The sequence below is a fragment of the Falco biarmicus genome, chromosome 2 (genome assembly GCF_023638135.1).
Source record: "Falco biarmicus isolate bFalBia1 chromosome 2, bFalBia1.pri, whole genome shotgun sequence".
In the NCBI taxonomy this organism is placed as follows: domain Eukaryota; kingdom Metazoa; phylum Chordata; class Aves; order Falconiformes; family Falconidae; genus Falco; species Falco biarmicus.
The window spans coordinates 81,605,493-81,628,506 of record NC_079289.1 but is presented as its reverse complement, the minus strand read 5'-3'; the positions used below and the strand labels follow the sequence as shown (position 1 = coordinate 81,628,506).

The window sequence follows — 23,014 nt, the reverse complement described above, 5'->3', positions numbered from 1 at the left end:
GCCGTTGCCGCGGGCGAGAAGCGGGGGTGGCAGGGGTCGCGGCTGGACAAGGGGCCGCCCGCGGCCGTAGCTGGGCCGGTTAGGACCGCGCGTCGCCGTGCCGGGGGCGCTCAACGCCCCTAAAAATGAGCAACCGGGAAGGAAGAGCCCAGGCGCCTCAAAGAGCCAAGGTGACATCAATGTGAGCCGTGGAACGTTTCAAAAGATGAAGCTCGGGATCTCCTGGCGCCCTGTACTCCCTCCCTGCTTGTAGCAGTGGGTGCTGCCGGTGGTGGCCTGGCGGGCTGAAGGCCACGCTATTGCGTTTTACTGCTTTTATTTTGGTTTTTTTTGTGTGCAGCTCTGTACAACCTTTATAGCCGTAACTTAGGGGTACCATACAGAATGTACAGCTTCAGGAACATTGCGGCAATATGAGCATCAAGAAAGCAAGAGGGTTCAATTATTATGAATAATAACAGAAAATGGGAAACATACGATTTAAAAAGGTTTACTGTTTCTCATTTGAACTCATGCTGCCAATGCACAAGATGGGCAATTATAATGAAAACAAACCCACTTTTTCCCGTATCATACAGCTATTTTTTCTGGAGCAAGACCCGTGCAACATGCAGACTAAGCACTTAAGATTCTCATCAACCCCTTAATTACACTAACTTTAACAGACACGCAAAAAAAGAATCAAGAAAAACTTCTGTGTAAAGGTACTTCTTAAATCAGCCTTGACATTGAAGTTGGTGTATAAAATTCAAAGTTAGTGTACGAAATAGTGGTTTGGTTATTAACATTTTTATTACAAACATTGGCCATCGTGATAAGCAGGTGATAGCACAACAGGCAGAACATACTATTTTCCTTAAGATTTTCAATAAATCTATTTTTGTATGGACACAAATGTGTCTCCCATGATTTGTTTTGACAAACACCTAACATCTTTGGACTTTTCATGTTTAAGCATAAATTTTTTTTTTTATTCATTTCCCAATAATAACAAAAAGCTTGTTGACTTTTACTACTAAATGATTTGCAATCTTTTTTCTAACACTAGCAGTTTGTTAAAAAAAAAACCAAACAACTTTGGAGAGTGTTATGCAGTCCTTATAACTAACAGTGGAAGGAAGTATGCTAATAACACTAAAAAAGCTGCTTTGCTGGCTTCCTTCGTGATGCCAAGACCGGACAAAAGGCAACCCAGGTAACTCATCCGTGGTATCTCTAGAAAAGGTTCCCATTATCTAGGTATTTTGGGTCTTCTTCATTGTTGTTGGTCTGGGTTTGTACCTGAGTGTGTGCATGCATGGTACCAGTTGCCGTAGCAGATGATCTCCTCCTGGCCAGGAGAACGAGGAAGGTGCTTTGGCTACCACAGACAGACTTGCTGGCTGTTTCCAGTTTCACAACTGTTGAGGCAGTTGCAAACCTTACAGCAATTTGTACGGCTGGCTTTCAGCAGCTCTAGTTCTATCTCTTGGGGAGATCCCAGATGATAATTTTTTTACTACCGTTTACTCTTTGGCTGAGCACATCCCTGTGGAGCTCCTGCAACCTTTTGCTTCTCTTGCTCATTGTGTAGGTAAGGCTGGAGAGAATAGAGAGAAAAGGTTTTCAGGATGGTCATTATAGCCATCTGGTTTCACATCATCTCAGTCAGTGCTTTTGATCAGCCCCATCATGATACATAAAATCCCACAAACTCATTCAAATCAAGCGCACACAGGTGCCGCGTTCAAGCTATCCACAGACAGAAATTTTTCAAGGAAAGGCAATTTAAACTTGGGCTGCATTTTGGCTTCACCCTTGAAGGCTCTTTAGAAACAAAAAGTTTCCCTGTAGCATCAGAAGGACTGTACAGAAAAACCACTCTCTTGGCTCTGCAAGCCTGTAAGTGGCTCTGTAAGTGGCTACATGTTCAGACTGTGCATTCACCATCTGACCACATACTTATGACAAGCAAGTTCCCTACCACGGCTTGCAAGAGGACATACATGGCATACTTACCTTGAAAAACTAAAATATACCACAATAAGCAACCCAAAACCCAAAAAGCAGAGGAGAGCCCCCTAACCTTCAAACATCTGCCTGTCTCCAATCCTAATAGCTCCTTTGTGGTGCTGACCGGACTTCCAAGCTGAGCTGCACATGCTTGGATTTTTAATCGTGTTGTGTGGTTAATTATAAAAAATAAAGGCAACACACACTGCATACCATCTTCACTAGGCCATATATGGGAGTGGAACTTACATTCTCAGCAGATTTAACCTAGTAAATACAGTTTGAATAACCTGGCAATAAACATATTGGAAAGAGAGGATGATTATTTTTCAAAAACCAAACTGGACATGCTGTTATTCAAAGCTCAGTAGGCTGGCAAATGGCAGAGAAATGTCTTCTCAGATGCAGGAAGGGATTTGGTTCTCAGTCCATCGAGAGCCTGGGCAAGGGCTGTGGTGGGAAGGTAGCAGATTCTGACTCTTGGGCATTATGACCCTTCTGCAACAGCCACCAGATTGTTTTTGGAGCAGGAGTGAAAGTTTGCACCAGGAGTTATCCCAGCTCTTTCTTGCTTGCCTGGCCAAGATGGGCCATAATCTGAACTGTGATGCACTAGGAAGATGTTAAAATCTCCTCTTCCCTGTAGTTATTATGCTAAGAAATACATATCCTGCTGTCCTGTGCTATCCCCGTATGAGACTTTTGTTGGCTTGCTTGTATTGGTTGTCATTGACCTTCCTGTGTCGCTTTTCTTAACTTTGTAAAAAGTTATTTAAAGATTTTTTTCTGTTTTGTGGTCATCATATGAATTCTGTTTTTTTTCAATTTTGTAGTCCTCTGACTCTGCAACAGTTTCTTTCATCTTAGAATCATAGAATCATTTAGGTTGGAAAAGATCTTTGAGATCATAGAGTCCAACCATAAATCTTAATTTGTTTATCCTAATGAAATTTCAATTAGAAATTCCCACCACAATCCATATATGAGGAGGGGAGGAAAGGGCAGAGAAAGGGACGTCTATTGTTTGTATTAACTAACAAGAATTTAAATTGTCCCTTACTGATGCATTATAATAATAGGTACAAAAAGAAAAAAAAACCCCTAAGTTTAGCATGCTGTGAGAGGTTTTTAAACAGGTAAGAACGAAAGACATCACCCAAGTGAGACACACTGGATCCACAGCACCTGCATTTTACTAACTAAACAGAACTGATGGTTAGCGTCAGGTCAGGCTGCGACAGGATGCATGCCCGTTACCCTAGCCTGGAAAAGTAAGGAAATAAAAAGTTAAGGGGAGAGACTGATCTTTCCTCTTTGTTTCATTTACAATATTAATAATAGAAGCTGATGATCCATTAGTCTTTTGATCTCGCCTCTGATGTGTTATTAGACTTGGACTGCAGCACAGAGCTTTGTCCATGACCTCATGTTACTGTACAAATCCCACCAGTGTGTCCGGGTGCTCTGCATGCCACGCAGGCGGCAAATGCTGAGATCGCGGCAAGAGGGGAGCTACATTTTGCGGTAGAGCACACGTCTGGTGAACTTGAGCTTATTATTGCTTTAGGATCTCTCCAGGAGGTACCTAATGCTTAAGCAGTGGGAGCAGACTGCAGAAGGAGAGGACTACTGTGACTCATGAAGGTTAATCTTGCACAGTCAAAATGCTTAATAAAGACTGGAGTGTTGAGCAAAATTTGAGGCTTCTTGTGATTACCTAGGCAAATAAAGGGTGGGGAGGGGAACTGAGAGTCTTAAAAAAGCTGGAAGTCTTGCAATGCACTGGAAGGTTGTCTTTAATGTGATACAGGTCTCGGTGAGATGCAGCTCTTGTCATATTCTTGTTAAATCTGTTCTCATGTATATGCAATGTGACTTATCTTTTTTAAAAAAGGGTTCTGCAATGTTTGTGTTCTTAATTTGCAGTTTTGTTCTAAGTAAAAAAGTAAAAGGTTTTGAACTTTCTCAGGGTAACCTTTTGTCTACTGTGTATCCATATTATAAAATTTCAGAAAAGGGTACTGACTGTAGTGCTGTATTATTTTAGAGAGTATCTCTTAGCTGTGATCATGAATATAGCAGTATATTTCATTTTTAAGTTGTCTTTCAGAGACAAATATCTGATTCCCTTGTTATATCTTATAGGTATTCTGGAGTTCCCTGCCACTGTAACTTAAGAACTCAGACAAACCAACGGAGAGAGTGAGAACACAGACTGACACGAGGACCTTCTGGCAGTCTGCCTTGCAAAGGAAATGTAAGGAATTACTTTTTTAGAGAAGCTGTGATGATGGATCAGTCATACATACCACTTCCACAGCTAACAGATGTTCCTATTAAGTTTCTGTAGTGTAAGTGCACATAAACAATTCAGAGAAAAATAAAACTCTGCTGCATAGCTTTTTACAAAGCTAACAGAAATAGGATAATAACACGGCAGGGCAGATTTAGAAGCAATCCACACTGAAAAAATTGAGGACCCTCCAAAAATGCCATCCAAGCAGCACAGAGCCCAAAGAATTTCACTTTTCTGTTTGTGAAGCCCTGCACCAAGAAAAGTCTAAAAATCCTAAACTGAAGGGAAATTTGGTAATAATATTTTTCATTTTCTTGCAAGAAATGAAAAACAATACAGAAATGTGATGAGTAAACACTAGACAGTATACAAAGAGGAAAGATAATTCATGTGAGTCATCACTGCTGGCAAGGAAAAACCTTCAATCAGATAGTGCTCTGCTAGTCATAGGTAGTATTCACTGAAACACCTGGCTGCTCTCAGCTCACCTCAAGCTTATGAAGAGCCCTCCTACATCATCTTCTGTGCTTTCCATTTTTGGCTGAAATAAAACTATATAAATGCCCCCTAGATAACTGAAAACATGCCAAGAGACTCAAACATGAGACTCCCGGAGTACAGGGCTCCGCCAACTGCCCCGATCCCTGTGGCTGTATCCCCTTCCGAATTGCAGATCTCAAAACAACATTTCTCTGGCCAAAGGGCTAGCTTATTTTAGCAGGACTGAGATTAGGAGGACTGGATTTGTTTTTCAAGGGTAATTTTCCTGCAAAGATCGAGGCCCCTGGGCAACTGGGCAGACAGACTGACGGGTTAGAGAGGTGTTCCTGCTTGGACTTGTACAAAGTAACGGTACTTCGTCACCAAGACTCTTCCTAACTTTGCAACAACAATGTCAAATAACATTTAAATAATTTCCTTATAACAAAGATTAAGTCTTGAGAAACACCCCAAAGGATCAGACTTGGTTACCTTTCAAAGCTCAATAATAATAAACTAGAGAATATCACAGTGTAGTTTCCAGTAGCACTGTTAATTTTTCCAGTTTTAAAATACTCAAATCTTGATTTCTGATAAAGCAGTAATGCAGTTTGACAAAAATCGAAAGCAGGCATTTTCTCTGACAAAAATGTGCAAAGACAGATAATGTTCACCTTTTCTCCCTGCTTTTCATTAATATTTGTTTCCATGGAAGTATTCCACCCACCCTGACTTACCACCACTGATCATCTTCAGCACTTATGGTCTCTCCAAGGACCTGACGATGATTTTTGCAGAGCGAGAGCTACACTCCCTGAAAGAAGACCAAGCACTACTATGCAGAGCTTTCAGCACGTGGCAGGACAGAAGCAGTGCTGTCTGCTGAAGCTATTTGGGACATAATTCTGAGCTAAACACTTGTAGCAGCAGCAGTCCCGAGTCTGACTAAACCTGAAAATGGCATGGGTAGGGATTAGAGGAGGAAACTTGGTTTCTAATCCTGTCATTAACTCGTTGCATTGACAACAAGCATGACACTGGCTCTAGTGACAGAAGTTTTTGTTGCTATGTATTTCCTGGCGCTGATACCATCTGCCCAGTCCTACAGGCTGCAGCAGCAGTGAGAACACGGTAGCAGGGGCTCCGGTTCAGCCACTGGTGGATTAATACTGTTCTCATGCAGTCTCATCTAGAGTTACTCGGAGGAGAAGTGTGGGATATGTGCTTGGTCCACATTCCGACTGGAATCAAAACTAGCAGGTAGAGTTTTCTAGTCTATTCTTATAGCCAGAGAACACATACACAGAAGAGGGCAAGAAAAACAACAGAGCTACATGCAGGCAGGGTTGCTTCTTGTAGGAATCTGGAGGTTTTATGTTCATTCTTTAAATACTGTCCCATACTGAGGGCTCTCTCTAGGTATTTGTTAGATGGCGAACCCCATTTTGACTGCCTAGCTCGTTTGCTCCCTTTTTCCTGCATCCCAGGGCTGGGCTGAAGTTGTTGCAGAGAGCTGTGTGGAAGCTGCAGTGGCTGCTGCTGGCAGCCGGGTTGTTTCCCAGTACTTGGCCCGGGAAGCCATAGGTGTGCTGCACAGACACAGGTCATGCAGGAGGACTGAGCTGTGTGTCGCCTGGCAAAGGAAAAGGTTATGGAGCAGCAGCTGTTGGGCACAGTCTCCAGCATATGCACGAAAAGATGCAGTAAGCAGAGACAGAGACATCGTGATCCAAAGGAGAAGGGGAGTCCTTCGATGCTCTGGAAAAACCTGACTGGTACCCCAAAGGTGCTCAAAAGAGCTGAGAAAATTGAAGCTATGAAAAGGTATAGGCTTTCTGTATGTGTGTGCGCATGCACATGGCTGTATATTACACGAGGTAAGATCAGGAGTGACTTATAGTTTGAAACCTTCCTGTGTCCATTTACCTCAGCTTCCACATTTCTAAAGATGTGGATGCTTTCAGGACTGTCAAAGACTGCGCTCCTGGAAAGCATGGACGCTTATGTTGCCAGAGTATTTTCTGTGTAGCATTAACCTCCGGAGGCCCAGACAGACATGCTTTGGGACTCCACTTCTCTGAAGTGATACTGACTCGTCAGAATGCACCAATGAGCTACGCCAAGCTGGATGGAGCCATAGAAGGGTGACAGGGCTCCGTGAATCTCAAAGCAGCTAACACCCACGTAGTCACCACACAGCAGCATCTACTAAAGAGAACTACAGCAGGGACGCCCGTCACCCACCAGCTTTTGTTCAGCTGGGAACTCACCCTGGAGTTAGCAGCAAGGTGGAGAAACCAGGGAGGATGTTCGGATAGTGAACACTAGTGTCGATGTACTTTATCTCTTTCTTGCTTACCCATGATGTATCACCAAAGTTAAAAAGTAAACCAGTGGGTGGATCATAAAGCTGGGCAACAGCTGCTCGATATTTTTGAGATACAACTTCACAGCACATTATCTATAAACTTTGCATTACAGTATTTGGTGATATTTATGTTTTTGCTTATTTCATGTGTATTCTATATCCCATAGGCAGTTCCTGAATTCAATTTAATTTTTTTTCCTGATTGATCAGGACCAGTAAGTAATCTTTAGAAAATTTGTTTGTTCTGTTTGTTCCTGTCTTCTTCCTAAATGTGTTTGATGAGTGGGTGATTTGTTTGTGCTGTCATTAGGAAAACCATATGTTGATGTGGTCTTATGGAGGAGTGTTTTTATTATTTTAAGAGTTCAACTAAGGATGTTTCCAAAGGAGTCATAATTGCTCTTCTAAGTACAAAGGCTGAACAATGACTGGCTTACGAATCATGCCAAAAATCTGTTCAGCTCAGTCTAATTATTTCAAAGACTAAAATCTGTTTCTCAGAAATGTCTTCTTTCCACAGTGTGAACTTTTTAACATACTAAGAAAGTTATGTTTACTCAAGTTCTCTATGGATTTATAGTCCAAGTGCCTGGAACAAGGGAAAGTATCCACTTTTTCCATGTATTTGTCAATGCATGCAAAAAGTTTAAGGCTGCTCCTGTCTTCATGTGAAATGCACCGTGCCACAGCATAACCGAGGATGGATCCTGCAAGGACTTTTGGACGTAGGTAGGTTTCCTGGGTGAGTGGGCTGAGGAGAGTGTCGCTGCTCACGTGGCTGAATTGCCTTGAGGGGTGTGCAGGAACCAGATCAGTGCTGAGTTTTGTGTAGGATACTCGTGATGTCCATGAATAAAGGAGCCATCACAGTTTGAAGCAGATGAGGATTTTCACTTGTGGGCCATTTTGCTCCTGTCCGTTAGGAGCTTAGGACCAAACTCCTGGCTGCTAACCCAGTGCAACACCTACTTTACAATATTTGGTGTAAAAAGTTGGTTGGCTCTGTCTAGTGCTTTTTCTCTGGTGACATGAGCTGAGTGTAAGACCCCATGCAGACTACCAGTGCCGGGGGGTTTGGTTGTCCTTTCCGTGGCTGTGGTCAAAACTGGAGGCAATTTTCTGCCAGTGGTCTGGTGGCTGTATTGATGCTGAATAGTCAGTATTCCTGGAAATACCTTGTGAAGCTGTCTGGCATCACAGGTGAGCAAGAGACAACTGCTGAAGACTAGGTTTTGACATGGATGGTATCAGTTTACTCCATAAGTATGACAGACCTGCTGACACCTGAGGGACGACATGCAATATAAGAATGCGTGATGAGTGTAATGGTGGTAAAATCAGCCCCTAGATGGGCTGGTCTCTAAGGCACTGAATACTACACTGGCAAAAGGAGGGTCGCTGGAAAGTGCCTCAGTGCCCAGTAAAAGCTGCTAAAGAGTGAAGCAGATGGTAGAAATTCAACTATATATTTTATACATAGAATATTATATAGGGGCTATTATTCAGTGGTGCAGAAATAAAGAAAATGAAAAGAGGAAAATAGCTGTGCAGCTGGCCAAGACCTTGAAAAGGAAAGACTTTTCAGAATAATTTTCAGAAAAACAATTTCAAACCTCCTTGCTGCAAAGCCTCATACGCAGCCCTTGCAGACAGCCTTTTAGAGGAGAACTTTAAACAAAGGAGTGCAACAGCATGGAAACATTTTGCGAGCAGCAAGATGGCAAATAAATGCTACACATTTTTAGGTGCATGTCAGCCAAAATAAGTTACTGATGAAGCTAGTTTCTCGTGGGTTGCAGTGAACAGGAAAGAAAAAGTAGAAAATAGTAATTCTGCAGCAAGAGACAACATGTCATACTGTGTCATACTAATGCACTTTGAAAACATAAACGTATATACAATTTAAATGTAATATAAACCATGCATGTATTATGTAAATGCCATTAAGTTAGAAATATTACCAGAAATAAATGTACATGCATTTCTATTTTGTATATGTCTGTCTTTGTGTATAAAAAAAATATATATTGTAAAATCCATATTATTAGATTATTGGTGAAATGAATAATTTCTTTTTCTCCATACCCAGCAAGATTATAGGAGTTGGCCCGGTGGTCAAAACCACAGCCTGGGATTTCATGTGTTATTTTGTCTCACATTTCCTACATCATGTTAGGTGGGGTCTCCACCTTATCTGGACCATAGCTCAGAAAATTTATGAGGATAAATGCTTTAAAGAATGAAAGACTCAAATCTGTAGTGATCATGGCTAGCTAGATACCTTAGATGAACAAAATAATAATGGGAAGATTTTTTTTAAAGGATTTCTTTGTGGGAATTGCTACTCCGTGTTTCCTGGCCTGCAGAAATACCTTTTGCTGATCATTGACTTTTGAGATATCATATGATTGTAGCACGGGGTTTGAAAGGTGCTGTCAATGAAGAATTCTGTTATGGTTGTTGACTGAGCAAGTTCTATTTGTGGTTTGGCATTGGTTTTAATCAAGGTTCATTATGGTAAAGTGCAATAGACTTAAAAAATTACTCAGGCCATGTTGGGGTGTTCTCACACCACCACTGCAGGGCACTGCAGGCATCTAACTGGAAACCTCCATCTCCAGAGGACCAAAGTGGCAGGTCTCTCTGCTCCCAGGTAGATGAGGCTGGGAACCTGGGACCCAGCCTCGCAAGGCTGTGCGTCCATCAGGGAAGCCAGCCTACATGGTGCCTGCCCCCATGGAGCAGCCACTTGCTCCTGACCCTTCGCTGGGGCTTCCTGGCCCTTCGTCAATGCCAGCGCTGCAGCTCCCATTGCCACGCTGCCAGTGGGTCAAGGAAGGGATGGGAGCTGAAAGGCACTCTGCCCCCAAAAGGGGCGTAGTGCAGGGAAACATGTCACAAAAAGACATGGCCCCATTCCTGCATCTTAGATTTGCAGTCTCTGGGATTTTATGGGGCCCCTCCGACGGTGGTCTGAGCAGACCACGAGGAAGGGCAGACCAACACCAGCTCTACACGTGGGCTGCAGCCAGCCAACGCTTTCACAGCCTAGACTCTTCAACATATTTTCCCTAGCTCACAGTTCAAAACCTACCCAAATTACTTTTCTGCTTTGGAAACAATACTGAAAATAATTCCCTTTTCTAGAGTTTAATGAATAATAGAGTCCCTCAAGCTCATCCTGAACCTAAGGGAACAAATGCCATCGTGCCCTACCCTGTGGAGACTGTAGGTTACAAACATAGGGAAAAGCAGAGGTGGGGCTTGAAGGGAGGGCTCAGAAGCAGTTTTTCTCTTTTTTTTTCACCAAGCATATCTTCTAGCCCTTCCTTGCTTGGCCTAGTATGGTGCACTTACATTGTTAGCTCCAGTTGCCCAAAAGACTGAAAGAGACTCTAACATTGTTGTTCATACTTGTTAAACAAACCAAAGAACAGAAACCTCTCCCTTAGTTGGCTGTGTCATAGCACAAAGAGAAGGAACTTTTTTTTTTTTAAAAAAAAGGCAACACAATGTTGGGGTTGTTGCAAGATTTTTTTTGTTGAATATTCCCTGTTTCCTTTTGGGTTGTACTAGTCAGAACAGCCAACTGTAGACAGTGCTGAGGGCTGTTGGTCTGAAGCAGGGGATCACTCCTTTATGAAGCTGTATTTGCTGTAGACTGTGTTTCTACCATGATCGGTGGGAAAGCAGGTATTGTAGCAACCTTGGTATAACTCTGTCCCTGTGTCTGCTGCATGGCACCACGTGACCATTATTGGTGGAAGCCAGCGGGCCAGACAGGACGGTGGCCTCCCCAAAGCTGAACTGCAGCCAAACCCTAAGGCAAATTTCTGGTTTAGATCCTAGACGGAAACCCACCCAACAGTTTTCTTTGGAAAGAACACGAATTCAAATATTGGTTTGGCCTGAAAATTGTTCTGGCTGCCCTGAAGGCAAAGGGAAGGTGATTCTGCAAAGCCACAAGAAGAAAGTATTTAAATTCACAAATAATTTCCCAGATTTAAAATGGGGTTTTTAATCTAACATTTTCCTTACTCCAAAACCACACTGGGTTTCAGTTACATTTCCTTTGAAACCAGAAAGCAATCATACTGAAATGCAATAAAAGGAACTAAAAATATTGCACACCACCCCCCTCACCCCCACCCCTTGTGCCTTTCCCTGTCTCCCTAAATGTTAGAGGAGCAAAACTGGATGCTACCGTTGCACGAGTTTGGGGGCAGGAGCAAATGGTGTAAGATGCCATCAGGGAATCAGTATATTTAGCACAGAAGGGGTATTTCAGAAGAACTTCTTAGCTAGAGCTACACACAGATGGGTTGTGGCTCTGGTGGAATAGCTGGCAGGTGCTTCTGCATTTAACTGAGCTAACGGAACAAGCAGCAGATAAAGCCCCTCTAACTGTGCTTGCTCTGTGCAGTTACCTGCTTTGCACCAGATGGATTAAAACCCCCTGAAATACACAGGGTAACAAAGGGAAAGGAAAATGCGTACCTGTACTCAGTGGCAAAGGGAAGGCAGCAGCTACTCAGGGTTCCCTGGGCGAAGGCAGGGTTGGGACCTGCCACGAGACTAAGAGATGGTTTCACAACCTATTTGTCAAGAAGGATAATTCTGAGGTAATCCATATCTGAGATGCTGCCTTTGTGCCACTAGCAAGAAGATCATATCCCTCTGGCCCGGTACTGTCTGTTTTGAAGGGAAGGAGAGAAAAGCAAGTTGCTCTTTATCTCAGGAAAAGAAGATACGCTGTTACCCTCCGCAGAGGCAGAAGTTTACGTAAGACTTAAAAGGTCTGCTGGTATTCTGATGCTAAATGTTCTTACAGCTTGCACTGTCACTTTCACATATGCAACGCATATATGTAATACTGCCAAATCATCCTGTTAGCGTTTACCCATGCTTTACAAAGTTGTATGCAGCCACAGATTATGCAGAGCAGAGGGGATGCAGGCCTGCTCCTAGCAGGATGCATTCATTGCCCTGTAATGGATTTTTATTAGTTTGTAATGAAATGTGAGGAATTAATCACAGCTCAATTACACTTATAAATACATTGCTGTATTTCAACTTGTGCATGCATGTTTGTCTGGTTTTAATTACCCGGCAAATGTGAAGTTAGGATACTAATATAAAAAATTTCAAATTTGTCCCTCAATGAATATTGCTGCCTTGCCACACAAAGCCAGGCTCGGAATGAGCACAAAGAAGCAGGGAACAGGGGGCTTCCCCTGTTGGCAAGGAGGAGGACTGGGAAATCCAAGAGGCTAGAAAATCTGGTGAAAAACTGATCCCCATTCTCCCTCCTCATGTTTTTTACTCACACATTTCCCTTTCTCCGCCTTAAATTCACCGTGCTTGTTTCCAGCAAGTGCCCGCCTTGACCAGTCTGTCATCTCTGCATACTTTCGAGGTGGGGTGGGTGACCCTGCGCTTCATCCTCGCCAGCCGGGAAGTGCTGCTTCAGGTTCAGGCATCCCTCTGTCCTCTCAGCTGGCTCAGATTTATCCCAGGGTTCTCTTTCTTTTGTTTAATCTATCTGGATTGGTAGTACTGGATAGCCCAGTTTACTTTTGGCCTTGCTTACCAGGAATGTCAACTGAGGATACAATTAAACTGTGAGGAGACAAAACATAAGGATGTTTCAACAGTGAAATGTGATAGATATTAAAATCAACTCATTCATTAGCACTCACACTGTGAACTTATTAAATGCTCTTAGTTAACAGATAGAGTTCCTAGTTTAATGTCTAGTGCTGCAAACAGCTGCTTTCTGTTTACAAAATAAATGGCATCTTCCAGAAAATATAGAAAAAATGAGATATGAATTTTTATTTCTTTCCAACAAAGTCTGTAAAAAAGTCCTTTGGTAGTTTACACATACAGCAGCGACACAGTCTGCTCTGAGTCTTCACTAAAGGGCAGTCTCTTACAAACACTGTTTACCATATAGTATCATGCCTTTTCACTTCTGCATATTAATTTATGCTGACATCAAAAGAATTTGAATAGCATTTTGTAAAATCTATTTAAATTTTTGACTCTTATACTGAGATTCCTGTGCAGTGCTGAAGTCTGTATCTAGCACTAGACTGTGATGAAAGCTGCACAAGCAATAATGATACTGAAATAGGGAATAGAAGCACACCATTGAACATCTGGTGCTGACCTGCAGCTGTTGGTCAACAGCTGGGCTGAACATAAGCCAGCAGTGTGCCCAGGTGGCCAAGATGGCCAACAGCATCCTGGCTTGTATCAGAACTAGTGTGGCCACCAGGACTAGGGAGGTGATTGTCCCCCTGTGCTGGGCACTGGTGAGGCTGTACCTCGAACCCTGTGTTCAGTTTGGGCCCCTCACTGCAAGAGGGACACGGAGGTGCCGGAGCGTGTCCAGAGAAGGGCAACGAAGCTGGTGAAGGGTCTGGAGCACAAGTCCTGTGAGGAGCGACTGAGGGAACTGGCGTTGTTCAGCCTGGAGAGGAGGAGGCTCAGGGGAGACCTTCTTGCTTTCTACAACTACCTGTAAGCAGGTTGTAGCGAGGTGTGTGTTGGTCTCTTCCCCCAAGTAACAAGCGATAGGACAGGAGGAAACGGCCTCAAGTCACACCAGGGGAGATTTAGGCTGAGTATTAGGAAAAATTTCTTCACTGAAAAGGTTGTCAAGCACTGGCACAGGCTGTCCAGGGAAGTGGTTGAGTCACCGTCCCTAGAGGGATTTAACAGATATGTAGATGTGGCACTTAGGGATGTGGTTTAGTGGTGGACTTGGCAGTGCTGGGTGAATGGTTGATGATAAAGGTCTTTTCCAACCTAAACAATTCTATGATTCTGTGATTCAGAGAGAAACCAAGGGTCATCATGAACCATGTGAAACATGGGATCATGTGGACGTAGGTAAAACACATCAGCTGTTTCCATGCAGGCGACCTCAGAACAGGTGGTGGAAGTGAGCACAGTTTGAATAGAATGCAGGTTGTAAATGTCAATATAGGTCTGTCACGGAGAAACTAAGGGGTGAACATTTGATCTCAGAAGGTGCCTCCAGTGGCCTGAGATGGCACTTAAGCCCTCTCTTCTCTGACCATTTGAGATATCCAGAGCACTTAGAGAAAGACACCCCAAACACACATAAAAACCACACAGACATCTGTGAGGTCCTGTCTAGCCCTTTTCTCCAACATTAATCATTGTACCTGCTCAGACTTTGGTCTCCCAGAAGTCTCTACCCTCTCCTTTATGCACAAATCCAAAGACCCACTTTTTGAGAGGCCTCCAGGATTACCGATTGAGTCGTCCTCCCTTCTGCATCTAGCAGCCCAGTGCACCTCTTCGCCCTTCAATGGGCGATATGGATTCAGTTCTGCTCCCCCTCCTCGCGCCCAGATCTGCACATCTCCCCCGGGTGCTGTCCTGCATGCACGCTTGCTGTCGGCAAAGGCTCTCCTGGCCAGCTGCGACGTTACTCAGCAATCCCTCCCTTCCCGTTACTGGTATTAAATACAAACCACCAATAAAGGGGGATTTTGCAAACAAATTGCTTCTAACGTACGCTGAAAAAACTTTATATCAAAGGAATTTTCCGCATGCCTCCGCAGGCAGCAACCACCCAGTCAGGTGCAATGCTCTGTCCCAGTGGTCACCTGTGAGCCCAGCCACGTAGAGCTGGTTGGGAAATCAAGTGCAGGACCCTATGGCTGGCCCCTCCGATCGGGCCAGAACACCTTCTGGCCTGGTGTGAAATTGACATTTAGAACTACTCAACCATAAAGAGAAACATGACAAATTCTTGAAGAAAGTAGTAAAATTTGAAAGCTAAAGTGCGTCTGCTTTTCAGGTGAAAAAAAATCTAAAAAAAAAAAAAAAAAAAAGGAAGAGGAGAAGAGGAGCAAGAAAGGGGATGTAACAGGAGGGTGATGTGATCCAGGGAGGCAGATGCATTCAAGCGCTTCAGCTGGGCACCCCCGAAAGGTGTGTGCTGGCAGATGACTCCCCCATTATGCAAACTGGCACCATGTAAATCAGGAGAGAGGCAAAAAGCTGTAAACACCTGCACAGAGCTGCAAGATTTCTGCAGTTTCTTCTTATTCTGAAAGATATAGCTGCTTTTCTAAATATAGGAAAACATACTGTAGAAATGACTACAAAGCACTGTTAATTACTTGGGTGTAAATAAGGGCAAATTATGTTCCACTTTTTATTGCAAATGCTGTTTACTGCGTCATACCCTGCACTCGTTTTCATAGTCACACAATACGTTACTGTTACATCAAGTCAATAGGACTTTGGAAGTGTAAATGAGGGAAGACCTCAATCACAGTGACAAATTAAATGACCACAGGCAATTATCGTGAAAGCAGAAAAAGTATATTTATACCACACATAAAATTGAGCTAATCTATCTTTTATGATAGTCAAGGAAAGTAAGTGCAAACAGATCCTGTAGAAGGCAGGGGTAATAATTACTGATTATGCTGTAGTTAGGCTCTTTGTATCTAAAGTGTTAAGGACAATTCTACAAGGCCTTAACCGATGTTTTGTAGCAGCTTTTGACTGATCTTGCGACTGTAAAAAATCGCGGTTCCTAAGTTACCAAACACCGCATTTTTTTCCTGTTAACTTCCATTTATTTTTATTTAGAAAATCAACATTTTTTGAAGCACTCTGGCCATTGTATCAATTTCTTCCATAGTGATCCTGGAGTAACCTCTGCATTAATGGTACCTGAATTAAGAACAACAGGACAAAAGATCTTTCACTCACAACCTCCCAGCAGACAAATAGATCAATAATCCAGAATTATCTGGCTCTTTCATAATTCCCCATATAAAATAACTACTTTATGCTTGAAGTAAGAATAAGATGACTAATCCTGGCCATTGTGGAAACCAGCATTTGCTAAACCCATCCTCAACTTACTGCAAATGAAAATGTCATCTGTAAAGGTCTCTGATTTTTTTAGGACAATTCATCACAGTGATTAGGCACCTCCTGGAGCAAGACGTTATCGACTCCTGGTTTGGAAGAGTTAATTCACTGTGCTGCAAACTGATGTGAAATGGAGGAATTGCAGGGGAAGAAAGTTTTAGCTTTGATATGAAAAATGAGCAGAATGAAACAGAGAGACATCAAAAGGAGCTTTTTATAGAAAACACACTACAAAGCTGAAATTCTGCATCGTTCTCCATATTCACTCCCAGCACTCTGGTCAGCAGAAGTGCTAACCGATGACCAGTTCTGTGTGCTTCTTGGTCCCTTCTTACACCAGGTTAACCTGAACCAAGCTACCCCCCCTCCACAGCATCAGAACTATGTAAAATGTTACTGTTGATCCCTGTTATTTGCTTTCCTTCCAGTAAATCCTCAACACACATCTTTATACAAAGGTATAGTTATATCACATAGACCCTGAATTAATGAACAGAACGCAGTTTCGATTGGGACAATGCCTAATTAAAAGTGCTGCCACTTCTTCTTGTGGGTAAAAGTATAAGCTTGGCCTCCAGAAATATTTTTTTCTGGCAGATTTGGATTTCCAGAGATTGAAAATCTTGTAGTCAGTCACTCCATATGTACAGCCTTTAAACTGAACCGAAATAGATGGCAGAACTGAAAAATAAGACTGACACAGGAAATCACAATGATTTATGAGCATTTAGGAACATGGGTAAATTTACTCTTTCCCATTTATTTAAAAATAAATACATTACTTATTTATAGTCTTCATTCTCATGCAGCATAGAATACTTCGGGATCGTCTTGCCAAACTGAAGTAATTGGATTTTACCAATTATAGGGTCAACTTCTGGTATCCCTTGCATGCATGTATATGCAGTTTCTAATGGATGCAGTACAGATTTTAGATATAACCCCCCTATTTTATTAGTCGCCCTAATACATCCAAGCAATACAGAATTAATCAGTGATTCTTGCATGTCTTCTCCTATCTAGTTTTAAATGTTCAAAGCAATGATTTATGCTGCTATGTAAATATCGGTAACTAAATGTTTGCTAATAATTAGCCTGAATCTTGTATTTTTAAATTTAATCTATTTTCTTTTGTTTTATCTAACGAGTTGCACTCTAGTTCCCTTCTGATGCTGTAGGGTTTCTCAGCTTATATATTTCAATTGTATATCAATCCTGAATATTTAAACCTGTTTTAGAAGAACATACAAGTGTCTGGCAAATTCAGGGAATGGAATAACTAGGAAGCACAATAAACATGGTCAGTATTCCCTTTTTTTGCTAACAATTTTAGTCTTTGAAACTGTAAACACGTAACATCAAACCTTGGGATCCAAACCTTAGGGAGCTTACTAACTCCACTCCACTTCTCAAGAGATTGTTAATTAGGATAATCAGTAAATTTCATCTGTCTGGGTTTTTTTACATCTTGCTGTTTAAATCATAACCTTTAATCTCCCTGTTGGTTTTCTGTTCTTTTGTAAATCCCCTAGTTATTTTCCTGCTATCTAGATGAAACTGTAATCAGTATTTCAAATATGACTGCAAAAGTCCTGTGAAAAGCAGGCAATGCACTTCGGTCTCCTATGTTGTATGTCTGCTACTCAAAACTGCATTGGTCTTTTCCTGTATATATCTACGTGCCCAATGCTGCCTCTAGTTTTCATTCAGCATTTCTGTCATCCAGGTTTGTCCCTCCCCTGGAACATGCTGATCTTGATTACATTGCCTTAGCAGGACTACTACTACAGTCGCACTGGGCCAAGAGTACTGTAACGTGTTGTTTTCAGTTGTGCATTTGCATTATTACGTTCCACTCTAGTGTTGGCAGGTTAGAATTCATGCTAATTGATAATAATCAGCTTCCTTCCGTATTTTGTAAATGACTTATCAAAATACCAAATAGGACATAACAGTGCTCCACATCTCCCAGCGTTCCTTCCAGCCTGAGGCATTTATCCCCATCCTCAGTTTAGGAGAGTGCTTGCATTCCTGGTAACCTTTACTAATCCATGTAAAATTGAACAACACAAAGTCAAATGTCCCACTGAAGTCCCAGTTGTATCTTACTTCCCCTGTTTGCTTCACTGACTATGCCTGTATTACTCTATTTGGTAGTCATGTAACTGGATAGGTTTACTGAGTTTTTCAAGTCTGTTTTCTTCTTTTGAGATAATTACTAAACTAGCTAGGCAAAGGATGCATATCTGTGAATACAGAATTGTATGCAAAACCGTTTATCAATTAAACAAATAAGCCTGGACTACAAAAAGACCACAGAAAGACAGCAGGAAGATAGTGAGACTTGAAAAAGCAGCAAAATAACATTTCAACGACAAAAAAGAAAACCTTAGACAGAAATAGAATTTGGCATTATGGACATCTACTATAAAGACAAAACACCAAAGAGTGTGTTAATACAATAGGAAGAAAACAATGAAGAATTTATTAAAATTCTTGAAACATAAAATGTCTTGAAAAAGACATTTCAGGGACATCAGAATCCCAAGTCTGGCGTTCACCCTATAAAGTCTGGGTTTTACCACTTAGCTGAGAGACAAGAAAGAACTTACTCTGTTTTATTTGAATAAGCTATAGGCATTTAGAACCATTCTTAGTTTATGTTTGGCTGAAAGTAAGAGCAAGAATTTGAAACCTATGAAAGCAAATTAAGGATATAAGGTTCAGATATTTACATGACTACTTTGATTTGTGGGAATAAACCCAGCTTTTTTTCCCCTGGTCACCACACTAGGAAGCTACTTAACTTTTGCACAGTTCATTAATTGTTTTTTTCTTACTTGGTATTTCTTGATGTCACAAAAATGAATGTGGCACAAAAAAATAACAAGATGCATGAACAGAAGTGCAAGACTATTTTACCAGGTGTTCTAACAAAAGAACAACAAGAAATAATTTCATAGAGGATCCTATAAAAGTTTATTTGCAGGCTTGACAACAAACAAAAAATGGATAAAATGTTAAAACAATCTACATCATTGACTAAGTAATAATAAAAATGCTTAGGGGTTTTAAATTACTTTTATGCACTGTACTTTATGATGCACTAATAGGTTAGGCCTGTTGATCATCCTCAGCCCTGCCTGAAAGCTTCTGCATTGCAACGCTTATTTAAATCAGTCAGATAACAACTACTTTTAGTTCAGTCTAGTTTTCTTCCTATACCCTGCTCAGCCTTTTATGCTTTAAACATGATTTTCTTTAGCCTTTTCCAGCTGCGTTTATATTGGTAAAATGTAATAATGTGCCTTTACATCTTCTCCACAAGACTTGGCCTGTTTCCTTTAGTTTTCACAAAATAAAATACCTTAGCGGTAGTGCATTTTGTGTTCTCAGTTCTTATCATATGGAATTTAAATCTCATTGATGTTGATTCACAACTTGGAATCTGTACAATGTGAACAAGAGCTGCCACTGTTTGCCCTAGTGGTTTTCACAAGATTAACAATTTTTTTTCTTTCCTTCTCTTCCTATCTCTCTGATACTCTTCAGGTGGATCAGCAAGCTGATCTTGCTTTCTGCACAGCCACACTATGGCTAGGCCTGTGTGAAAAGATGTGACTACAAATACAGCCATCAGTGGAAGGAAGAGGGTGACCTCTCTTTTTGGCGACAGGGCGGTATTAGATCAGCTCCAGCAGGCAGCAATATCCTTCCCATCCTCTGAGAGCTGATTCCTGATCCCACTGAAGTTAGTGGAAAATGTTCCACTGATTGCAGTACAACCAGAATTTGTCTCTGATAGAAACACAATTAATGGGGTGGGTGGGTGTGTGTCTGTCCAAATAGCTTAAGTGCACAAAACACCATGTCAGTTTTGACATATCACTCCAATGCAAAGATAGCTCACTAATAAAATATTTAACCTCTCAGTACATCTGTTTGGAAAAAACAACAGTACCACCTGAATTTGGAAAGTTCCACCCGCTCAGCTGTGATACAGCAATGCAAATGTGATTTATCATTTTATTTTAACTGTAGGGGAACAAGAGACTTTCAAATAACTGGTGTTTGTACATTGCATTACATGTCATCGTGTCACAAATGCGCAGTCCCCAAATATTTTTGTTTACAAGCTGCCACATGGAGAAGCCAACTGGCATGTTGTTTAGATACTAATTTCTGACATGTGCTTTGCATAGCAAAAAATCTGATTTATGAAATGCGAGATAGAAACTTGTCGGGTTTTTTTCAATATATACAAAAATAACTGCACATAAATCAGGACTACATTCACAAGATATTTCAAAAAGATTAAAGTACTTTTTTTAAAAATTTGCTATGATTTAGCAAAAAAATTAGGATTTTTTAGTTGAAATGGGCTCAGATTTCTTATGATTACAATTTATACAAAACATTTTAATATGCTGGGTGCTTTATTGACAAAGAAAAGGCTGATAATTTAAGTTTGGTGCAGTAAGATTTTGAGTGAAATACGACAGTGAGGAGACAGAGGAAGGCTAAAGGCTACAGCCCTTCAGTCTGGTAACTCAGATGCCATATGCACATCTTGTCAACGCAGATGAAGTGTTTTAAAACATATTAAGTATGGGCTAATAGAGTGGCTAAAGTTTGCGTAACTTGTCCTCAATCGACCTTGGTGGAGCTATGCAGATTTACATTAGAAATGGTAGAGAATTTTTTTTAAAAAGACAAAACTACTATTATTCCACATAGAATAACTGTAAACCCTTTAAATAGGTTATTTTTTTCAAGTTAAAGGTTTCCATGAAAAAAAATTTAAACTTTTTTTTTTTATTTTCTCCTTGGTTCTGCTTTTCTTTTACCCTTTCCTTTCCTCCTTTCACCTTTTCTGTTTTGCCTCAGAAAAAGAAGAAATACAGAAGAACAAGTAAGGAGAATAAGTAAGGATGAGTATGCCAAGAGTTTTTCATTTTTTAGTTTCACTGAAGATAAAAGAATAAAACAAGAATTTCCACAATAATTTGTTAGGCTGTCTTTCCACTAAAAATGACATCAGAGTAAAAGGTTGAAGTAGATGTGTAAGGTGTAACAATCTAAGATCATGTCTTATACATTTTATTTTGTGATTCCTAACAAGTGACTTGGAACACATGAAGCTCGGAGTAAATTTCATCAACTGAATCTAAAGGGTTAGCCTATCTGAAAAGGGAAAACAACTCTTCCATCAGGAAAAACACTGAAAAGACAGCTCTGGAAGAAGCAGCTTGACACAGCACTGCCAGTGGCATTAACCATCAAGGAAAAAGTAAGTTCCAATGAGACTTGGTTATCTAATTAGACAGGGGCTGAGTTAAGAACAATTTGAATGCTGAGACTGTCTATGTTACAAACACCTTTCTTTAAGTGCTGAATAATCCTGCCAGTTTTCTTATATGACCTGGTCTTGCTTATTCTTGCAAAATCATGGCTTTTACTGTCATCATTGCCAACAATAGCAGTAACTAGAGTAACAAATTTACTATTTGTTAATTACATTATATAATGCATGAAAAAACCCCTTATTTTCTTTCCAAGCAGCCACAACTATTACTTAAATTTTATGTGTAAATCAGTATGGGACACAAATTATGCCAGATTAAAAGCAGACACGCTATGTAGCCTCAGATGGATACCATCTAACAGCACTATGCAAGCCGACAAAACCTGGATTTAGTCCTCCGAGCCCTTTGGAAATTATTACTGCCGTCATTATACATAATGCTCAGACATCTCTCTACAGAAACAAGACTACTTTTTAACAGACAAAGGAAAATGAAAAATGTCAGTGAAGGAAAATTGGAAGATGTAAAACCAACAGCTGTGAAAGCTCTACAGAGCAGCCATTGCATCATGCCAGGAAACACCTCTGCCCAAAGACAGAGCCGTTTTTCCAGGCGTAGCACGACAGTGCTAGGAACTCCTCTAGCTTTTAAAAATTATTCCAAGTAAAGCATTTGTTGTAGGACCCTTTGTGCCTCACAAGCCTCTTCCGTAAGGAATACGATCCTGAGCACTCCTTTTTTCTCTATGCATTACATACTTCAGCATGAGGCTCCTAATGCTTCTTAAATGTATTTGAACATACTGTTCTTTGCAGGTACGTACTCTTCATTGATGATTTCTGGCAAGTCTTTCTTCTTCTGTTTTTGTCACAAGAGAATAACCCATGTTCTGAAGGCAACTACTTCACCTCCAAAAGCGCTAAGTAACTTTTCTAGCATCCAGTAGGGTATTTAACTGCAGTAAATGTATTATTTTCTCAATAAATTACGCTGGAAGTTACCATTTCTCTCCCTGAATGATGTAACTGTTACTGCCAGATTATCTGACAGCCTAGATGTCAAAATATTTTTCTTCAGTGTGTGCTTGCAAATGTTAGAACTGACTATCAGGATTCTGAGTTTGGATGAAGTTCGCTTGATTTCAGAGAACGAACTGACTTTTAAATATTACATCCAGTTGCTTTGTTATTGAAGAATAAATTGAAATAAAGCAAAGGCAAAAAACCCCCACAAAAACCACGTAGACATTATCTGCCTTTTTCTAGACCAAATCACTCTTCATTAAAAAGTAAAATTACCTACAGATAGGACTTAATAACAGTGGACTGCAGACAGGTCAAGTGGCAATGAAGCATCTGTTGTGGAGAGATTATACAATTTCTCTCTCTGTTTAGAAAAAATGGCAGGACATGCTTTGCATCGATTTTACAGTGTAACAAGGAGGAAGCCCAGAAAAAAATCCTTGTGGAGCACACACATTTCCCTCAAAAAGAACGACAGAGTTAGAAGACCAAAGGCTGAGCAAAGAATGAGAACTGTTCCATTAGAAAGCTCTGGAAGAAGGAGAATAAAAGACAAAAGAACAAAAGCCAACTGAAAGCATGAGAATAGGTTCAGCTGAAAAGTTGTTTTTACAGTGCTGAT

At 41.0% G+C, this 23,014-nt stretch overlaps 1 long non-coding RNA gene across 1 annotated transcript in view; it reads right to left on the bottom strand.

Moving 5' to 3' along the window:
- Nucleotides 1–5,590: 5,590 nt before the first annotated feature.
- The window catches only part of LOC130145137 (uncharacterized), a 32,849-nt gene continuing 15,425 nt past the window's right edge, over nt 5,591–23,014 (bottom strand). The window contains exons 2-4 of the long non-coding RNA XR_008820383.1: nt 12,464–12,755; nt 11,634–11,828; nt 5,591–8,420 (exon numbers count right to left, since the gene is read on the bottom strand). This is a non-coding gene — a long non-coding RNA (uncharacterized LOC130145137). The remainder of the gene's footprint in view (nt 8,421–11,633; nt 11,829–12,463; nt 12,756–23,014) is intronic.